This window comes from Triticum aestivum, chromosome 1D (genome assembly GCF_018294505.1).
Source record: "Triticum aestivum cultivar Chinese Spring chromosome 1D, IWGSC CS RefSeq v2.1, whole genome shotgun sequence".
NCBI lineage: Eukaryota > Viridiplantae > Streptophyta > Magnoliopsida > Poales > Poaceae > Triticum > Triticum aestivum.
Window position 1 is genome coordinate 398,230,986 of NC_057796.1, and position 22,507 is coordinate 398,253,492.

The window sequence follows — 22,507 nt, forward strand, 5'->3', positions numbered from 1 at the left end:
GTCACACCAAATCAAACAACATATGCAGAAGAAAGCTCAATGTGAGAATCACAAGACCTAGGATTAACATTAGATAAACCATATACACATTAGAATTAACATTTCAAGATATACAAACTCACTTACTAATCTTAAAATCTAATAAATCTAAAGTAGAAGTCTGCTCAAGGCATAAAAAGCAAACCCTAAAAGACAAATCACCACATATCTAATCTAGCAAAACATGATAAGAACTTAATCCAAATCAAACAGGAAAAAGAAGACACAAATCCTAACCAAAAAAAGAAAGATTAGAGCAAAAATAAAGACTACGAAAACCCTAACCAGAGCATGCTAAACAAGAACCTTAACCATACATTTACTACCACGAAAACATTACAAAGACATAGAAAGAGCAAAAAATAGATTGAGCGGATGAAAGTACCTAAAAAAGGAGATGGAGCAAGAAGATCCCTAACCCAAGAAACCCTCGGGAGCAAATCCTGCATATAGAAGAGCAAAAGAAAATAAAGAAGCAACTTAATAACATGCAGAAGTATAGCAGATCTAACAAGAAAAGAAAGAGGGGGAACTCAAAGGAGATTGGGAACTCGACGAACCCTAGCTCTTGATTCGAAGAGAGGAATTCGAGTGAGCGAGCGAGAGAGAGAGAGAGAGAGAGAGAGAGAGAGAGAGAGAGAGAGAGAGAGAGAGAAGGGAAAGTGACCGACCAACCACCAGAAACGAAGAGATAAGGCGAATAGTGGTGATGCTTGGGTTCCAAGGCATGAGTTGGGCTAACAGGCGGCGCAAAAGCAGCTAATGGACACGCACGAGCCGAACAAGCCCAACAAGCAAAAATGACTGACCCAAACAAGAGGTCAGCCGATTCCACACAGCCTAGCTCACCAGCAAAACACGAAAAAAGGCACAAATCTCAAAGCAGAATCCAATGGCCATCGGCTGACCCAAAATGAAATTTAGCTGACTGAAATGTAGCTAAGGTGATATTATTTAACCAAACTCCGTATGTATGTGTGTGTACCTATTATTTACATGCATTTTTTCTTTACAATTTTTGAAACTGACAATGTTTTTTACTCTGAAACCGTAGAACAATAAAGTTATGTACAAAGGAAAGCAAAACAAAAGGGAAACAAAATGTCTATCCAACTCCCGTTTTCTCTAACATGGATAAAAATCAGATGCTGGGATCTAAGAAAGATGGGAGTTTATCCATTACTCTAGGCAATCGATATTCTTATGCTTGTTTCTATGCTTCACTAGAGAGAGATCATGCTGCAGTCCGTGCTTCCAGGCTTCCAGGGATGGCGTAATGCTGTGGAAAATTTTCCCATTCATTTGCATCCATATATTCCAGTAGCCCATTATAACAATGTCCATGGCAATCTGTGGAGGGAAGGCTTGTTTGAGAAATATGATGCCATCAAAAGCAGATATCCCTCTGTGCCTATTTAGCGCAATGGAGTCCCAGCATGATAGGGCAAACAGACAGTCCCATAGAAGGTGCAGAGATGTTTCTTCAACTTGTTCTTGACAGAGGGCACACTTGTAGTTTGGCAGCAAGTAGGTTTTTCTTTTAAGGAGACTTCTAGAGTTGATTCTATCATATAGCAGTAGCCAGAAGAATATTTTATGTCTGATTCTGCTTGCTGCCTTCCACAAGTCTCCAAACAGATGATGCACTTCTGAGTGTCCTATCAGATGCTTATACATTGTACTCACCGAAAAAAGGCCAGATCACCAAGCATAGCTCCAAGCATCAAAGGAGTTTCCCAATTGTTGTATCATTACATTCAGTTCATTAAGTTGCTGGAAAGCAATGGCAGAGAGGGGAGTGTGAAAAATGTTCTGTAATATCAGTGGATTGCTTCATATGTGTCACAGAAGCTTGCACATCAATTGCAAAGGAGTGTAACTCAGGATATGCTGCAGCCAGTGTTCGTTGCTGCCATTTATCTGTCCAAAATAGAACTGTGCCCCTTGTGCCAGCTTTACAATGAGCCACTTCCTTGTAAAGTGGTATCAACTTCAGATGGGATTTCCACCAAAAGGAGCCTTCTAGTCTGTCTTTAGGTGGGGCCTCTAAGTAATATGATTCCCACAACATCTTAATCCAAGGGAGTTCCTGCTTGTTAAAGAACTTGTGCACATTTTTTATTAATAGTGCTTTGTTGTGCTGTTGGATGTCAATTACCCCTAATCCTCCATGTGAATTTGGTTTGCATAATGTCTCACATGAGATCATGGCTTGTCCAGCTTCTTCAGATCCATATTTTCTCGAAAAGCAATGCCTGAGATATTTGTTGATCTATTCAATTACCCCCACTGGAAGTGCAAGACAACTCATGAAGAATGATGGCAGGGAGGAGAATATTGATTTAATCAGTTGCAATCTTCCATCATAAGAAACTAAAGTGGAACATCCAGCTATTCTTGTTTCAATTCTTTGTAGCATAGGGCTAAAATCTTCAATCCTGAGCTTGTAAATACTAAGGGGAAGACCCAAATAGGGAAAAGGAAAAGATCCTTGCTTGCACTGAAGAATGTTGATGATGGACTGCATTTTCTGGTGTGCCACATTGATTGGGATCACAATTGACTTGTTGTAATTAACTTTGAGTCTAGTTTGTGCAGTAAAGTGTGAGAGCAGGCTTTTAATTTGCAATGGCTGCCTATTTTCAGCAGGGAGGACCACAATAGTGTCATCTGCATATTGGATAATTGGGAAGTCTGGGCAGCTGTTCACTTGAAGTGGGGGATATAAAACCCTAGCTCTCATGGCCTCATTGATGATGGACTGTAAAAGATCTGTAGCCAGCACAAAGAGTAAGGGTGATAGTGGGTCTCTTTGCCTTACACCTCTTTTGCAATGGAAGATTATCCCAGGTATTCCATTCAGTAGTATTGCAGAAGTACCAGATTTGAAGATCATATCAATCCAGCTTATCCATCTATCCTCAAATACCCTTTCCTTCATAATATCCAAAATTGTTTGATACTCAATTAAATCAAAAGCCTTTTCAAAGTCCAATTTCAAGATGATAATTTCTTCCTTGGAATGGTGGCACTGGTGAAGACACTCAAATGCCCATGCTAAAAAGTCTTGAATTGTTCTTGACTTTATGAATCCATTGATTAATGTGGACCAGTTTGAGGATGACAGATTGCAACCTGTTAGCCAAGAGCTTTGTGATGATCTTGATAGAGCAATTAAGGAGAGATATTGGCCTGAAATCTCCTGGGAGCATGGGATTATCTTTTTTGGGAATGAGAGTGATATATGAGGAGTTGATACTCTGCAGATTGACATTTCCCTCATAGAAATCCTTGACCGGGTCATAAAAGTCTTCGGCAATGATATTCCAGCAGGACTTAATGAAAGCCCCATTAAAACCATCTGGCCCAGGTGCCTTATCAGAAGGTAGTTGTGCTACCACAACATCTATTTCTTCTTTTGTAAAAGGTCTTTCCAACTCCTTTAGATTTCCATGTTTATGCAGCAGACTGTTCAAAGGAAAAGGTTCAAAAGTTGGAGTGGTTGTGCTTAATCTATCCTTAAAAGCTCTCCATAGAATTGCTGCCTTTGCTTGATGTTCTATTGCTTCCTGTCCAGATTCATCTTGCAGGGTACTAATATGATTCTTCCTGTATTTGATTGTAGCTTTGGCCTGAAAGAATTTGGTGTTTTCATCTCCCAACTTAACCATCTTATTGTAGCTCTTTGTTTCCAGTAAGTTCTTTGAAAAGATAGCAATTTCAAGTATTGCTCACTTATAATACATCTGCCATTCCATTCCTCATTACTTAGTGTCCAGAATTCTTCAATTATATCCAACAGAAGAATGAAGTCATTACATGCTCTAATAGTAGCTGCAAGATTGGATATCTTTTTAGACCAGATTTTAAGCCCTTTTCTTAATCTCTTGAACTTTGTTGTGATCCTTTTGGCACTGTCCTGTTCTTGCACATTCTGTGTCCAGATATTTTGCACTATCTCTTTGAATTCACTATGTTCCAGCCAAAAGTTCTCAAACCTAAACAGGTTGGATTTTGGGATACTTGTTCCTATCTTAATCACACAGGGAGCATGATCAGAGATAGGTTTAGAAAGAGCAAAAGCTTGGGTGTTAGGATATGATAAAGTCCATGCTTCTAAAGAGAATATCCAGTCAATTTTCTCCAGCAGGGGTGCAGCTTGCATGTTGCTCCAAGTGTAGTTTCTGCCCTTGAAGGGAATCTCAACCAGGCCAAGGTTACTTATTGTTTCATTAAACTGCAGCATCTCTTGAAAGTTCCCTCCTTCCTTATTCCTATTCTTTGGATATCTAACATAATTAAAGTCACCCACAATCATCCAATTAACATCATCAGGTGTCTGAATGTTATTGAGCCAGTCCAAGAACTTCAGCTTTTCTGTTGCTAGGCAGGGGCCATAGATGTTTTTCAGAACCCAAACTTCTCGAGAATGAACTGAGGTGAATTGAATTGAGAGAGAAAATTTGTTCTCAAACACCTTTTGCCCCTGGAAATAATTATCATTTCAGGCGACAAGTAATCCCCCAGAAGCTCCCACTTAAGGTGTGAATTCGAACTTATTAATCCTCTTTGGGCAGAAATTCTTGATGTAAGAAGCATCAAAGTTTTCCTTCTTAGTTTCTTGCAGGCACAGAATAACACAGCCAGATTCTTCTATTTTATTAGAGATGGCCATCCATTTATCCTTGGAATTAATCCCTCTAATATTCCAGTTTAAAATGATCCAGTTTGTATTCATTGGAGTGGTCATAAAACTTTAAGAGCCTCGGTATTGGAAATAGGGACAACCAGCACAAAGGTGACATATTTTTTGCATAGGAAGCAGTCATAGGAATGAACAGAGAGTTCCAAACAGATAACCTTGCTGTCCAGCATAGAACACAGATTCTGGCATACTTAGATATGGATATTACAGACTTTGACAAAAGGTAGACAGACATGTTCTTAGATGTTACATTCATTTCAATCATCATGCAAACTTTAAGCAGTAGAACTGGCTAGTCTTCTCATGGCATGAAGATGGCCTTGGTCTTAGGTGCTTCCTTGTGCCCTTCCTTGCTGACCGCTACCTTGGCACCTTTCTTCTTCTTTGGCTTGGCTAAAATTTCCTCAGTCACCTCCTTGGCATCCACCTTGCAAAAGGAAGTAGACAGGTTTTTAACAATTTTTTTAGCAATGGGTGATGGGTCTGAGTGACATGCCATACAATTTTTATTGACACAGGTTTTTTTCTTAAACCCTTTGCTAAGTTCTTGAAATATAGTGATCCTTCTTACCTCTGTATCCACCAGAGGGGCCCTTTCCTTTCTTTTCTTTAGGCTATGAAGTGCACTGGTTGTGGAGGCATGTTCCTCCAAAGCTGGTGCATGAGAGGAAGAGGTCTTTGACTGAGGTGTGGAGAAGGTGGGGCCCACACTAGCTTCCTCCTCAGGAATGGCCTGCATATCACAAGGAGGCACAGAGGTTGAAATACATTCCTTAGGGATGAAAAAACTGTAAAGATAACTGCTTTCTGATCCTTGTAAGATTATATTCCACATGTCAGATGCTAGAAATCCTTTGGCCCAATCAAATCTGTCAGGAGAGATGAGAGAAGATATTATGAAATTTGTCCATTCAGCAGGGACCTGTATTACCTTTTCATCTCCTTCTTTGGGTGCAAAATGTGTGGCCCAGAGCCTAACACTCTCTCCTCCTAAGATGTGAGGATCTTCTTGTGGTGACTTAATAACTTTGCAGGCCAAAGCTGCTCCAGGAATCATGGTTTCTATGTGAGGATCAGTAATATCAAGGCCAGAACAGGAGACATCTTCAGTTGAGGGATATTTACCCTTCACCTCATAACCTGGTGGTGGGCCCAAGCTGTCAGAAGCCTCAGATGTGGAGTTTGTTGCTGCACTAACCAGGACATCTTCCTGCTGCACAAAGTTATCTTTTGGTCCAGGTAAAACCTCTTTTCCCCCCAGCTATACCTTCAATAGACTGGTTTAGATAAGTTCCAACTAGTATCGTCTGCCCATTGCCATCTTCCAGAAGATTTTCCATAGTTTGAGAAACAGGCCCACCCGTTGGTACTGCAAATTCATCAAAGAGTTCCTTGGCTAAAAGCTGTCTATCCAGTTCCTGATTCTGGAACATAAGGTCTTGAGATCCCAAGAAGTCTGGTTCCTCTACAAGTTCATTTACTGGCTGGATGAAAATCTAAACAAGGGGTTCTTGTTCTGCTACCTGTTGGTCTACAATGGCAGGATCAGGGTGTTGCATATCAGCAACAGGAGCAACATGTTGCAGAGCAAGATCATCTGCTCCAGCATGCGCATGTGGCTGCTGTAAGATAGGTGCTTGTTGTGGAACCGCCAAGGCAAGCACTAGGGCATTTAAGTCAATTTGCATAGGGAAGCCAATTCCATCAAGAGTTGCTTTAGAATCATTTGAGCCCACTGAGAGCGTGATGTTGCTGTTGTCATCCATAATTGGCAATTCTGCCTGTGGCTGATTAATATCTAACAGAGGTTCCATGAGATCTTGCAACTGAGGAAATTCTCCTGGGTGCAGCTCCAGATTAGCATTGAGATCAATATTAGGTTGAGGACCCCAATGACCAAAACCATTAGCCAACTGAATAGGTACATTGACAAGATTCAGGTCTAAATTAACCTGATTATTAATTGTTATTCTGTTCCTCCTCTTGGTTCCAGTTGTTGTTATGCTGCTCCTCAATGTGATGCTGATTGATTGGACCAAAAAAGTGGTGCTGGTTGGGATGGAAGTGAGGATGATCTGGGGCTGGGTGAGGATTTCCTCCTTCAAGAAATGGTTCCTCATCTCCTGGGCCTTCCTCAATCAGCCTTTGCTGCAAGATGGACACTGGACAGGCCTAAGAGTCCACTCTGAATTCATTAGTGCCAGTGAGGAGAATGCTGGAGGGGATATCTTTCAGCTCTTCAACCCTAATCTTAATCCAAATGCCTGCATCCGTGTTGAGCTGCTAGTCCCATTCCATGAAGGTACTAAACGATTTCACTGCATTACGAACTTCAGTGATATTCCATAGATCTGCATGAAACCCCGCAATGAAAATCCAAAACTCTCTGTTGATGTGATATCTTCTCCAGTTCATACCCTCATCATGCTTTTCAAAGATAATGTGTACATCATCATAGCGATGAGGACTTTGCATCACAAGTTCATCTCTGTTGAAGACACTATGCAACTGAACAAAAGCCTGTCCCAGCGGGCACCTGGGGATCTTCTGGAACCCTATTCTCTTGTGCAAAGTAAGAAATTCAAAGAGGATTTCTCTTACATTGGCAAAGTGAACCACTCCAGCTGGTGATGACCCACAAGTATAGGGGATCAATCGTAGTCCTTTCAATAAGTAAGAGTGTCAAACCCAACGAGGAGCAGAAGGAAATGACAAGTGGTTTTCAACAAGGTATTCTCTGCAAGCACTGAAATTATAAGTAGCGAGTAGTTTGATAGCAGGATAATTTGTAGCGAGCAATAATAGTAACAAAAGTGCAGCAAGGTAGCCCAATCCTTTTGAGGCAAATGACAGGCCAAAACGGTCTCTTATGATAAGCAAAGTGTCCTTGAGGGTACACGAGAATTTCATCTAGTCACTTCCATCATGTTGGTTTGATTTGTGTTCGCTACTTTGATAATTTGATATGTGGGTGGATTGGTGCTTAGGTGCTGTTCTTACTTGAACAAACCTCCTACTTATGATTAACCCCATCGCAAGCATCCACAACTACAAGAAAAGTATTAAGAATAAATTCTAACCATAGCATTAAACTTTTCGATCCAAATCGGTCCCTTACGAAGTAGCGCATAAACTAGGGTTTAAGCTTCTGTCACTCTAGCAACCCATCATCTAATAACTACTCCACAATGCATTCCTTTAGGCCCAAATATGGTGAAGTGTCATGTAGTCGACGTTCACATGACACTACTAAGGGAATCACAACATACATATCATCAAAATATCGAACACATATAAAATTCACATGATTACGTGCAACAAGATTTCTCCTGTGAACTCAAGAACAAAAGTAACTACTCACAAATAATAATCATGCTCAAGATCAGAGGGGTATTAAATAGCATATTGGATCTGAACATATAATCTTCCACCAAATAAACCATATAGTAATCAACTACAAGATGTAATCAACACTACTAGTCACCCACAAGTACCAATCTATAGTTCCGGTACAAAGATTGAACACAAGAGATGAACTAGGGTTTGAGAGGAGATGGTGCTGTTAAGGATGTTGATGGAGATTTCCCTCCCCAAGATGAGAGGGTTGTTGGTGATGATGATGACGATGATTTCCTCCTCCGGGAGGGAAGTTCCCCCGGCGGAATCGCTCCGCCGGAGGGCAAAAGTGCTCCTGCCCAAGTTCCACCTCGAGACGCAGCGCTTCGTCCCAAAAGTCCTCTCCTTATTTTTTTTTCTAGGTCAAAATGAAATATACCAGAAGAGGGGCACCGGAGGTGGGGTGGGCTGAGCACAACCCACCAGGGCGTGCCTGGGGGGCCTGGCGTGCCCTGGTGTCTTGTGCTCACCAGGTGGGCCCCCTCCGATAATTATTTGCTCCAGTATTTCTTATTTATTCCATAAAAATTCCTCGTGAATTTTCAGCTCATTTGGAGTTGTGCAGAATAGGTAGCCCGACATAGCTTTTTCAGGTCCAGATTTCCAGCTGCCGGAATTCTCCCTCTTTGTGTGAACCTTGCATATTATGAGAGAAAAGGCATTAGAATTACTCCAAAAAGCATTATTATGCATAAAAACATTATAAATAACAGTAGGTAAACATGATGCAAAATGGACGTATTAACTCCTCCAATCTTAGCCCTCGCTTGTCCTCAAGCGAAAACCGAAATCGAAAAACATGTCCACATGCTTAGAGAGAGAGGTGTCGATAAAAACAAAATACGAACATAGAAGCATCATGTAAATTATTATAACAACAACAAACTTTAATAAAACTTTTATCGTAGAACCTTCATCATAAACTTCTCATGAATAAGTAACAATTCATCACAACATCGAAGTATAAAGCATAAACTCTATTGGAAACCAACAAACTATGTTCTCAGTCAACTTTGCAACTGCAATTCATGATCTTTTCAGGAAGGGTCACGTATCAGAGCCTTTAGGCAAGTCCACATACTCAACCATCATATAGTCTTCTATGATTGCTAACACTCACCGCGTACACATGAGCAAAACGTTTCAACCGGACACATAGAAAGATAAGGGCTTATAATTTTGCCTCCCAACGTATTCACCTCAAGGGTGATGTCAACAATAATAGCTCATGCTACCCATATCCAACTGGATATATGTGCCTAAATCTTTTCTCACCACATGATGCTTGCCGAAAGAGAAAAATAAAAAGGAATAGAGAGAAAATTTTTGACTCTTGCATGAAAGTAAATACATAAAAGTAAAAGATAGGCCCTTCGCAGAGGGAAGCAGAGGTTGACATGCGCTTTTTGTTTGTATGCTCAATCCCTTAGTGCAAAAGAATGTCACGTTATATTGCCCCTTGTGATAGCAACCTTTATTATGCAGTCTATCGCTTTTATTCTTTGCCATCACAAGTTCGTACAATGCTCAATTTTCTCTTACACTAAATGATCTAACACTTTTAGAAGCAATTTTTATTGCCTTATTGCACCGATGACAACTTACTTGAAGGATCTTACTCAATGCTTAGGTAGGTATGGTGGACTCTCGAAAATAAGATTTGGGTTTAGGGGTTTTTGGATGCACAAGTAGTATCTCTACTTGGTGCGGAATTTTGGCTAGCAAAGATGGGGGGAAAGCACCACATGTTGAAGGATCTATGACAATATAACTTCTATGCGAATATGAACAAACATAAATCATTACGTTGTCTTCCTTGTCCAATATCAACAAGTTTGGCATATAATATTTTGATGGGGGCTCACAATCACAAAAGATGTCCAAGATAGTGTATTTGCATGTGAATCTTCTCTTCCCTTATTAATTCTTTCATGAATTGCATCATTGACCAATGCTATGTTTGTCAATCTCCAATAAAATTTTCTACTTATACTCTTCCTTATGTGATGTCATTACTTACCATAAGATTAGCATATGATCTTTTTCATTTATTTCCTTTCTTTTTATTGAACATGAAAGTAAAGAAAACAAAACTCAAACTAAACTTTAGTACATATCTGATACGTCTCCAACGTATCTATAATTTTTGATTGCTTCATGCTATATTATATTCTGTTTTGGATGATTAATGGGCTTTGTTATACACTTTTATATTATTTTTGGGACTAACCTATTAACCGGAGGCCCAGCCCAAATTGCTGTTTTTTTGCCTATTTCAGAGTTTCGCAGAAAAAGAATATCAAACGGAGTCCAAACGGAATGAAACCTTCGGGAACGTGATTTTCGGAACAAACGTGATCCAGAGGACTTGGACCCTGCGTCAAGAAAGCAACCAGGAGAGCACGAGGTAAGGGGGGCGCCTACCCCCCGGGCGCGCCCTCCACCCTCATGGGGCCCATGTTGCTCCACCGACGTACTTCTTCCTCCTATATATACCTACGTACCCCCAAACCAACAGAAGCATCCACGAAAACCTAATTCCACCGCCGCAACCTTCTGTACCGTGAGATCCCATCTTGGGGCCTTTTCCGGCGTCCTGCCGGAGGGGGCATTGATCATGGAGGGCTTCTACATCAACACCATAGCCTCTCCGATGATGTGTGAGTAGTTTACCTCAGACCTTCGGGTCCATAGTTATTAGCTAGATGGCTTCTTCTCTCTTTTTGGATCTCAATACAAAGTTCTCCACGATTCTCGTGGAGATCTATTCGATGTAATCTTCTTTTGCGGTGTGTTTGTTGAGACCGATGAATTGTGGGTTTATGATCAAGTTTATCTATGAACAATATTTGAATCTCCTCTGAATTCTTTTATGTATGATTGGTTATCTTTGCAAGTCTCTTCGAATTATCAATTTGGTTTGGCCTACTAGATTGATCTTTCTTGCAATGGGAGAAGTGCTTAGCTTTGGGTTCAATCTTGCGGTGTCCTTTCCCAGTGACAGTAGGGGCAGCAAGGCACGTATTGTATTGTTGCCATCGAGGATAACAAGATGGGGTTTATATCATATTGCATGAGTTTATCCCTCTACATCATGTCATCATACTTAAAGCATTACTCTGTTCTTTTGAACTTAATACTCTAGATGCATGCTGGATAGCGGTCGATGTGTGGAGTAATAGTAGTAGATGCAGGCAGGAGTCGGTCTACTTGTCACGGACGTGATGCCTATATACATGATCATACCTAGATATTCTCATAACTATGCTCAATTCTATCAATTGCTGAACAGTAATTTGTTCACCCACCGTAATACATATGCTCTCGAGAGAAGCCACTAGTGAAACCTGTGGCCCCGAGGTCTATTAATCTTCCAACACTTAGCTATTTTTATTGCCTTTTATTTTACTTTGCATCTCTATTATAAAAATACCAAAAATATTATCTTATCATATCTATCAGATCTCACTTTCGTAAGTGACCGTGAATGGATTGACAACCCCTTTATTGCGTTGGTTGCGAGGTTTATATTTGTTTGTGTAGGTGCGAGGGACTTGGGCATGGCCTCCTACTTGATTGATACCTTGGTTCTCAAAAACTGAGGGAAATACTTACGCTACTTTACTGCATCACCCTTTCCTCTTCAGGGGAAAACCAACGCAGTGCTCAAGAGGTAGCAAGAAGGATTTCTGGCGCCGTTGTCTGGGAGTCTACGCAAAAGTCAACATACCAAGTACCCATCACAAACTCTTATCTCCCGCATTACATTATTTGCCATTTTCCTATCATTTTCCTCTCGCCCACTTCACCCTTGCCGTTTTATTCGCCCTCTCTTTTCTGTTCGCCTCTTTTCCGCTCGCTTCATCGTTATGGCTAGTCCTTTATCTACTCCTTTGTCTCCCGAGTTTGAGGTTCTTCACTTCAAACAAAGACAAGAAGAAAACTTAAAAGATGCTTGGTTTAGAATGAAGGAATTTGATCGTAATTGCACCCTAGAGGTGAATTTTAGAATCTTGCTTCGCAACTTTTATGTTGGATTGAATATGTCTCATAGACAACTCTTGGATTGCGTTGCCAAAGGCAATTTTATTGAAGTTGATCCCAGTATTGTGCATGAAATTATAGAAGGTATAGTGGGAACACTACCTCAACAAAAGGGGCCTCATCATACCCAAGAAGAAACGCAAGTTTTTGAGAAAATTTGCGAAGTAACTAAGATTTTACAAAAATCTCTTGAACCTCTTAAGAGTGTTAGCGGGAATCTCCACCGCATGAATATGTTGATTACCCTTTGCAATAAGCGGTTGGATTCTTTAGATCTCAAAATTTCCGAATATGAAGGGAAACATAAAGAACCTCCCGGATTCGAGCATAACTCCGCTAAAAAATTAAAGACCCAAGACGATAATACCTAGATCTATCCTTGCTTTTATGCCTAGCTAGGGGCGTTAAACGATAGCGCTTGTTGGGAGGCAACCCAATTTATTTTTAGTTTTTTGCTTTTTGCTTCTGTTTAGATATAAATCTTTGATCTAGCCTCTGTTTAGATTTGTTTTTATGTTTTAATTAGTGTTTGTGCCAAGTTAAACCTATAGGATCTTCTTGGATGATAGTTATTTGATCTTGCTGAAAATTCCAGAAACTTTCTGTTCACGAAAACAATTGTTAAAAATCACCAGAACGTGATAAAATATTGATTCCAATTGCTGATGATGAATAAACAAATTGTCTAGGTCGTCCTATTTTGTCTGAGTTTTTGGAGTTCCAGAAGTTTGCGTTAGTTACAGATTACTACAGACTGTTCTGTTTTTGACAGATTCTGTTTTTCGTGTGTTGTTTGCTTATTTTGATGAATCTATGGCTAGTAAAATAATTTATAAACCATAGATAAGTTGGAATACAGTAGGTATAACACCAATATAAATAAAGAATGAGTTCATTACAGTACCTTGAAGTGGTGTTTTGTTTTCTTTCGCTAACGGAGCTCACGAGATTTTCTGTTAAGTTTTGTGTTGTGAAGTTTTCAAGTTTTGGGTAAAAGATTTGATGGATTATGGAACAAGGAGTGGCAAGAGCCTAAGCTTGGGGATGCCCATGGCACCCCAAGATAATCTAAGGACACCAAAAAGCCAAAGCTTGGGGATGCCCCGGAAGGCATCCCCTCTTTCGTCTACTTCCATCGGTAACTTTACTTGGAGCTATATTTTTATTCACCACATGATATGTGTTTTGCTTGGAGCGTCTTGTATGATTTGAGTCTTTGCTTTTTAGTTTACCACAATCATCTTTGCTGTACACACCTTTTGAGAGAGACACACATGATTCGGAATTTATTAGAATACTCTATGCGCTTCGCTTATATCTTTTGAGCTATATAGTTTTTGCTCTAGTGCTTCACTTATATCTTTTAGAGCACGGCGGTGGTTTTGTTTTATAGAAACTATTATTCTCTCATGCTTCACTTATATTATTTTGAGAGTCTTAAGCAGCATGGTAATTTTCTTAAATTGGGAAATTAATCCTAATATGCTAGGTATTCAAGACTAGTAAAAACTTTCTTATGAGTGTGCTGAATACTAAGAGAAGTTTGATGCTTGATGATTGTTTTGAGATATGGAGGTAGTGATATTAAAGTTGTGCTAGTTGAGTAGTTGTGAAATTGAGAAATACTTGTGTTGAAGTTTGCAAGTCCCGTAGCATGCACACATGGTAAACGTTATGTAACAAATTTGAAACATGAGGTGTTCTTTGATTGTCTTCCTTATGAGTGGCGGTCGGGGATGAGCGATGGTCTTTTCCTACCAATCTATCCCCCTAGGAGCATGCGCGTAGTGCTTGGTTTTTGATGACTTGTAGATTTTTGCAATAAGTATGTGAGTTCTTTATGACTAATGTTGAGTCCATGGATTATACGCACTCTTACCCTTCCATCATTGCTAGCCTCTTCGGTACCGTGCATTGCCCTTTCTCACATTGAGAGTTGGTGCAAACTTCGCCGGTGCATCCAAACCCCGTGATATGATATGCTCTTTCACACATAAACCTCCTTATATCTTCCTCAAAACAGCCGCCATACCTACCTATTATGGCATTCCCATAGCCATTCCGAGATATATTGCCATGCAACTTTCCACCGTTTCGTTTATCATGACACGTTCATCATTGTCATATTGCTTTGCATGATCATGTAGTTGACATCGTATTTGTGGTAAATCCACCGTTCATAATTTTTCATACATGTCACTCTTGATTCATTGCCTATCCCGGTATACCACCGGAGGCATTCATATAGGGTCATACCTTGTTCTAGTATCGAGTTGTAATCATTGATTTGTAAATAAATAGAAGTGTGATGATCATCATTCATAGAGCATTGTCCCAATAAAAAAGAGAAAGGCCAATAAAAAAGAAGGCCAAAAAAAGGAAAAAAAAAAAAAGGGACAATGCTACTATCCTTTTTTTCCACACTTGTGCTTCAAAGTAGCACCATGATTTTCATGATAGAGAGTCTCTTGTTTTGTCACTTTCATATACTAGTGGGAATTTTTCATTATAGAACTTGGCTTGTATATTCCAACAATGGGCTTCCTCAAATGCCCTAGGTCTTCGTGAGCAAGCAAGTTGGATGCACACCCACTTAGTTTCTTTTGTTGAGCTTTCATGCATTTATAGCTCTAGTGCATCCGTTGCATGGCAATCCCTACTCCTTGCATTAACATCAATCGATGGGCATCTCCATAGCCCGTTGATTAGCCGCGTTGATGTGAGACTTTCTCCTTTTTTGTCTTCTCCACATAACCCCCATCATTATATTCTATTCACCCATAGTGCTATATCCATGGCTCACGCTCATGTATTGCGTGAAGGTTGAAAAAGTTTGAGATTACTAAAGTATGAAACAATTGCTTGGCTTGTCATCGGGGTTGTGCATGATGAGAGCATTCTTGTGTGACGAAAATGGAGCATGACTAAACTATATGATTTTTGTAGGGATGAACTTTCTTTGGCCATGTTATTTTGAGAAGACATAACTGCTTAGTTAGTATGCTTGAAGTATTATTGCTTTTATGTCAATATTAAACTTTTATCTTGAATCTTTCGAATCTGAATATTCATACCACAATTAAGAGGGTTACATTAAAAAACTATGCCAAGTAGCATTCCGCATCAAAAATTCTGTTTTTATCATTTACCTACTCGAGGACGAGCAGGATTAAGCTTGGGGATGCTTGATACGTCTCCAACGTATCTATAATTTTTGATTGCTTCATGCTATATTATATTCTGTTTTGGATGATTAATGGGCTTTGTTATACACTTTTATATTATTTTTGGGACTAACCTATTAACCGGAGGCCCAGCCCAATTGCCTATTTCAGAGTATTGCAGAAAAAGAATATCAAATGGAGTCCAAACGGAATGAAACCTTCGGGAACGTGATTTTCGGAACAAACGTGATCCAGAGGACTTGGACCCTATGTCAAGAAAGCAACCAGGAGAGCACGAGGTAGGGGGGCGCGCCTACCCCCCTGGGCGCGCCTCCACCCTCATGGGGCCCACGTTGCTCCACCGACGTACTTCTTCCTCCTATATATACCTACGTACCCCCAAACCAACAGAAGCATCCATGAAAACCTAATTCCACCGCCGCAACCTTCTGTACTCGTGAGATCCCATCTTGGGGCCTTTTCCGGCGTCCTGCCGGAGGGGGCATTGATCACGGAGGGCTTCTACATCAACACCATAGCCTCTCCGATGATGTGTGAGTAGTTTACCTTAGACCTTCGGGTCCATAGTTATTAGCTAGATGGCTTCTTCTCTCTTTTTGGATATCAATACAAAGTTCTCCATGATTCTCGTGGAGATCTATTCAATGTAATCTTCTTTTGCGGTGTGTTTGTTGAGATCGATGAATTGTGGGTTTATGATCAAGTTTATCTATGAACAATATTTGAATCTCCTCTGAATTCTTTTATGTATGATTGGTTATCTTTGCAAGTCTCTTCGAATTATCAGTTTGGTTTGGCCTACTAGATTGATCTTTCTTGCAATGGGAGAAGTGCTTAGCTTTGGGTTCAATCTTGCGGTGTCCTTTCCCAGTGACAGCAGGGGCAGCAAGGCACGTATTGTATTGTTGCCATCGAGGATAACAAGATGGGGTTTACATCATATTGCATGAGTTTATCCCTCTACATCATGTCATCATACTTAAAGCATTACTCTATTCTTTTGAACTTAATACTCTAGATGCATGCTGGATAGCGGTCAATGTGTGGAGTAATAGTAGTAGATGCAATCAGGAGTCGGTCTACTTGTCACAGACGTGCTGCCTATATACATGATCATACCTACCTAGATATTCTCATAACTATGCTCAATTCTATCAATTGCTCAACAGTAATTTGTTCACCCACCGTAATACTTATGCTCTCGAGAGAAGCCACTAGTGAAACCTATGGCCCCCGGGTCTATTTTCCATCATATTAATCTTCCAACACTTAGCTATTTTTATTGCCTTTTATTTTACTTTGCATCTCTATTATAAAAATACCAAAAATATTATCTTATCATATCTATCATATCTCACTTTCGTAAGTGACCGTGAAGGGATTGACAACCCCTTTATTGCGTTGGTTGCGAGGTTTATATTTGTTTGTGTAGGTGCGAGGGACTTGGGTGTGGCCTCCTACTAGATTGATACCTTGGTTCTCAAAAACTGAGGGAAATACTTACCCTACTTACTGCATCACCCTTACCTATTCAAGGGAAAACCAACGCAGTGCTCAAGAGGTAGCAATATCTTGCACACGATTACAAAGATAGATCACTAAGAAAACTCTCGAAAAGAAAGGATCGAACTAAACTTTTATTCATCTAAAGCAAAAGATAAATAAGGATCGAACTAAGGTAAATAAAGGCAAAAGATAGTGGAGGTGATACGATACCGGGGCACCTCCCCCAAGCTTGGCACAAGCCAAGGGGAGTGCCCATAGCTGATACTCAATTTTCTTTTGGTGATGAAGAAGGAGGTGGTGGTGATGAAGTGGTAGCGATCTTGTCCTTCATGATCAAGAGACTCTCCAATCTACGGATGACGCTCCGGAGGGCAATGATGTTCTCTTGCAACAGAATATTTTCACGGGTGAGATATTTATTTTGCACACGAACCGTTTCGATGATCCGAAAGGCTTCGATCTCGGTGAGGGTGAGATGATCATAGTAGGGTTTAAGGATATCTTCTTCTTCTTCCTCGGCAGGCCAGGCCTTCTCAACCACCGGCGCTTGATCTCCGATAGCCTCCTTGCTCTTGTCCCCTTTGACGGCTTCTACGGGTTCTTCTCTCTTCAGCTCGATCGTCATCAACCAAGCATCCTCTTCCACGTTGTTGGAGGAAGAAGAAGACATGATGCCTGGCTCAACAGATCTGACCAAAAATAGCAAGAAAAAGAAATAGGAGATTTCTCCGCGATACGGAGGTCAATAGGTTCAGAGGGTATATAAAGATTTTTTTTATCTTGGGAAACAAGCAAACGGAAGAAAAACGAAGTCCGGAAGCTACCCGAGGTGGGCATAACCCACCTAGGGTGTCTTGTTCCCACCAGGGGTGCCTTCCTAGTTGTTTCTTATTTCCTAATTTTTGTTATATTCCAAAACGGACAGAAAATATTTTTGCAGAATTTTCGGAGTCCGTTTACTTACGTATCACGTACCTCCTCTTTTTCACGATTCTGGAGTGTTCCGGAAGGTTTCTTTTATGTGTTCTTCTGGTATCATAGTTTGGATAATATTGCTTTCAACATTAATGGGCGTACCTGAGATATAATGTTTTATTCATTGCCCATTAACAACCTTCGGGTTAGTACCTTCGGCGTTATTTATTTTGATGGCTCCAGATCGATAAACCTCCTCGATAACATAGGGTCCTTCCCATTTGGAGAGGAGTTTTCCTGCAAAGAATCTGAAACGAGAGTTGTACAAAAGAACATATTCTCCAACTTTGAACTCACGCTTTTGGATTCTTTTATCATGTCATCTTTTAACTTTTTCTTTAAATAACTTGGCATTTTCATAAGCTTGGGTTCTCCATTCATCTAGTGAGCTAATATCAAATAACCTCTTCTCACCAGCAAGTTTGAAATCATAGTTGAGTTCTTTAATTGCCCAGTAAGCTTTATGTTCTAACTCAAGAGGCAAATGACAAGCTTTTCCATAAACCATTTTATAAGGAGACATACCCATAGGATTTTTATATGTTGTTTTATAAGCCCAAAGTGCATCATCTAATTTCTTAGACCAATTCTTCCGGGACCTATTGATAGTCTTTTGCAAAATTAATTTTATTTCTCTATTACTAAGTTCAACTTGACCACTAGACTGAGGATGATAGGGTGATGCAATTCTATGGTTAACATCATATTTAGCAAGCATTTTTACAGAAAGCACCATGAATAAAGTGTGAACCACCATCAGTCATTAAATATCTAGGGACTCCAAACCTTGGGAAAATAATTTCTTTAAGCATTTTAATAGAGGTGTTGTGATCAGCACTACTAGTTGAAATAGCTTCTACCCACTTAGTAACGTAATCAACAGCAACCAAAATATGAGTATACCCATTAGAGGAAGGAAAAGCCTCCATGTAATCAAATCCCCAAACATCAAATGGTTCAACAGCAAGTGAATAATTCATAGGCATTTCTTGACGCTTACCGATATTACCTATTCTTTGACATTCATCACAAGATAAGACGAACTTACGAGCATCCTTGAAGAGGGTAGGCCAATAAAACCTAGATTGCAATACCTTGTGAGAAGTTCTGTCTCCCGCATGATGTCCTCCATAAGCTTCAGAGTGACATTTCTGTAGGATTTGTCCCTGTTCATGCTCAGGTACACAACGTCTAATAATACCATCTACTCCTTCTTTGTAAAGATGCGGGTCATCCCAAAAGTGTCTTAAATCATAGAAGAATTTTTTCTTTTGTTGGTATGTGAAACTAGGTGGTACGTATTTAGCAACAATGTAATTAGCATAGTCAGCATACGAGGGAGTGTTATGAGAAACATTTATTGCAGCTAACTGCTCATCAGGAAAGCTATCATTAAAAGGTTGTGGATCATCAAGAATATTTTCAAGCCTAGACAAGTTATCAGCCACGGGGTTCTCCGCTCCCTTTCTATCAGTGATATGTAAATCAAATTCTTGTAGGAAGAGAACCCATCGAATAAGCCTAGGTTTGGTATCTTTCTTTTCCATAAGATACTTTATTGCAGCATTATTAGTGTGAACAATTACTTTTGAATCTACAATATAGGATCTAAATTTATCACGAGCAAACACCACTACTAGAAATTCTTTTTCAGTAGTAGCATAATTTCGTTGAGCACTGTCCAGAGTTTTACTTGCGTAGTGAATAACATTCAATTTCTTATCAACTCTTTGTCCTAGAACAGCACCAACAGCATAATCACTAGCATCACACATAATTTCAAAAGGAAAGTTCCAATCAGGTGGTTGAACAACAGGTGCAGAAATTAAGGCTTTCTTGAGTGTTTTGAAGGCTTCTAAACAATCATCATCAAAAACAAAAGGAATATCCTATTGCAAAAGATTTGTAAGAGCCCTAGAAATTTTAGAAAAGTCTTTGATAAATCTCCTAGAGAAACCAGCATGACCAAGGAAACTACAAATACCTTTGATATCTTTAGGACATGGCATTTTCTCAATTGCATCAACCTTAGCTTTGTCCACCTCAATACCTCTTTCAGAAAAACAATACCTTCGTTACCCATAAAGTGGCACTTCTCCCAATTCAAGACAAGATTTGTTTGCTCACATCTCTGCAAACCTCGATCAAGATTGCTTAAACAATCATCAAAATACTACCCATAAACAAAAAAGTCATCCATGAAAACCTCAACAATCTTTTCACAAAAGTCATAGAATATATCAGTCATACATCTTTGAAAGGTATCAGGTGCATTACATAAACCAAAAGGCATACGTCTATAAGCATAAGTTCCAAAAGGACAAGTAAAAGTGGTCTTTTCTTGATCAGGTTGAGAAACAGGTATTTGTGAAAAACCAGAATATCCATCAAGGAAGCAAAAATGTGTGCGCTGAGATAATCTATCTAGCATTTGATCAATAAAGGCAGAGGGTAATGATCTTTTCTAGTTGCTTTGTTTAATTTTCTAAAATCAATTACCATTCTATAGCCTGTAACAATTCTTTGTCGAATAAGTTCATTCTTATCATTAAGAACAATAGTAATACCTCCTTTCTTAGGGACACAATGAACATGACTTACCCATCTACTATCAGCTATAGGATAGATTATACCTGCTTCTAGAAGTTTTGATATTTCCGTTCTTACCACTTCTTTCATCTTCGGATTTAACCGACGTTGGTGATCAACAACGGGTTTAGCATCATGTTCCATATTAATCTTGTGCTGACATAGAGTGGGACTAATGCCCTTAAGATCATCAAGGGTATATCCAATAGCAGTTCGGTGCTTCCTTAGAACTTTCAATAATCTTTCTTCTTCATGTTCTGAAAGGTTAGCACTAATAATAACATGATATATCTTCTTCTCATCAAGATAAGCATATTTCAAAGTGTCTGGCAATTGTTTTAATTCAAACACAGGATCACCTTTAGGTGGAGGAGGACCTCCTAGAGTTTCAATAGGCAAATTGTGTTTAAGTAGAGGTTGTTGTTCGAACAGGATTCTATCTATTTCATTTCTTTCGTGCATATGCAAATCATTTTCATGGTCTAGAAGATATTGTTCTAGTGGATCAGTAGGAGGTACAGCAATAGAAGCAAGACCAATATTTTTTTTGACCAGTGAAAACAGCAGGAGAGCCTCCTACTGTTGTTTTTCCTTTATTTATTTAAAATGTTAACCAATGGTTAACATTATAGAGAAGGGGTTGTTTATATGGCTTTAAAAGGAACACAGAAGGTGCTAAACTAGCCTATGTAAAACAGGAGATTACAAAGATAAAGAGTTGCTAAAGCCTTCTAAAAAGGTTAACTTTTGAGGGTTGATCATGTAAGCCAAGATCACAAAATCTTCCTTGAGTTTCCTCAGCCACTCAGCATGCGTAGCCTCCTCTCCATCAAAAATTTCTCTGTTGCGTTGCTTCCAAATATTCCAGGAGGTCAATATGGTTATCTCTTTGAACAAAGGTCCCTGCCATCTTGCCCTCGCTCTCTCATACTTGAATTGTATGTTTGGATGATTATCCCAATCTATGCCCACAACCTCCCAACACTTTGCAGCAAAAGGACACATAAAATAGATGGGCATTTGTTTCTAGAACCTCCATATTGCACATTGGGCAATTGTGATCTTCTCCAATATTAAAGTGTCGTCTCAGCAACAAATCCCTTGTGTTGACCCTGTCATGCAACATCAACCATGCAAACACTTTATGTCTCATGATACATTTTGTTTTCCAAACCGATGTGATGCATTGGGGAGCCAATATATTTCTGAACATGAAATTGTAGAACTTCTTCAGTTTAAAATCAGTATCACCCCAGCAAAGGATCCATTCATCGGTCCCCATAGCTTCCAAGTTGATTCCTTCCATGATTATCCAGTTCTGTTCTGGCTTCCATTGACAAAGGCAGCATGAAGTTATCCACGTGATCATTGTTGTTGTAGTACTGCGCCAATGAGATGTCTTCGTTGTTAGCAAACGAGAAAAGATGCTCATGGGAGTCCATCAGAGGTCTTTCGTTGATCCAAACATATTTCCAAAGCAAAATCGTGTCCTCCGCGGCAGGTATACAGGAGGTGATCCCACGGTAAATATCCATCAGAGAGAATACGTCACGCCACCAAAAAGAACCATAAGGTGGTTTTGCATGGGGAGGTGTATCACCATAATGGGCATTCCAAACTAGCATTACCCAGGGGACATCCTGTTTATGAATAAATTTATGCAGGTACTTGAGCAGTAGAGCATTGTTTTGGATTTGTAGGTTTAAGATTCCAAGACCCCCTTTTTTCTTTGGGCGACAAACCATCTCCCAAGCAGCCAAGGAGTGGGTATTAGCATCTCTGTACACTTCTTTCCTCCATAAACAGTGCCTTCTTGCTCTATCAAAGATATCAATCAACTTGAGTGGAAGTTTTAGAACACACATAGCAAAAGATAGCAGTGATGATAGCGCAGAGTTAATCAGCTGAACTCGTTCTCCGTAGGATAACCAGATTGCTGTTCCTGTCAACCTTCTCTCAATTCTGTCGACCAAAGGCATTAACTCTAACAGTGGGTCTTGTTGTACCAAGAGGCAAACCTAGATAGGTAAACGGCATCTCCCCAACTTGACACCCAAGAGCATTGGCC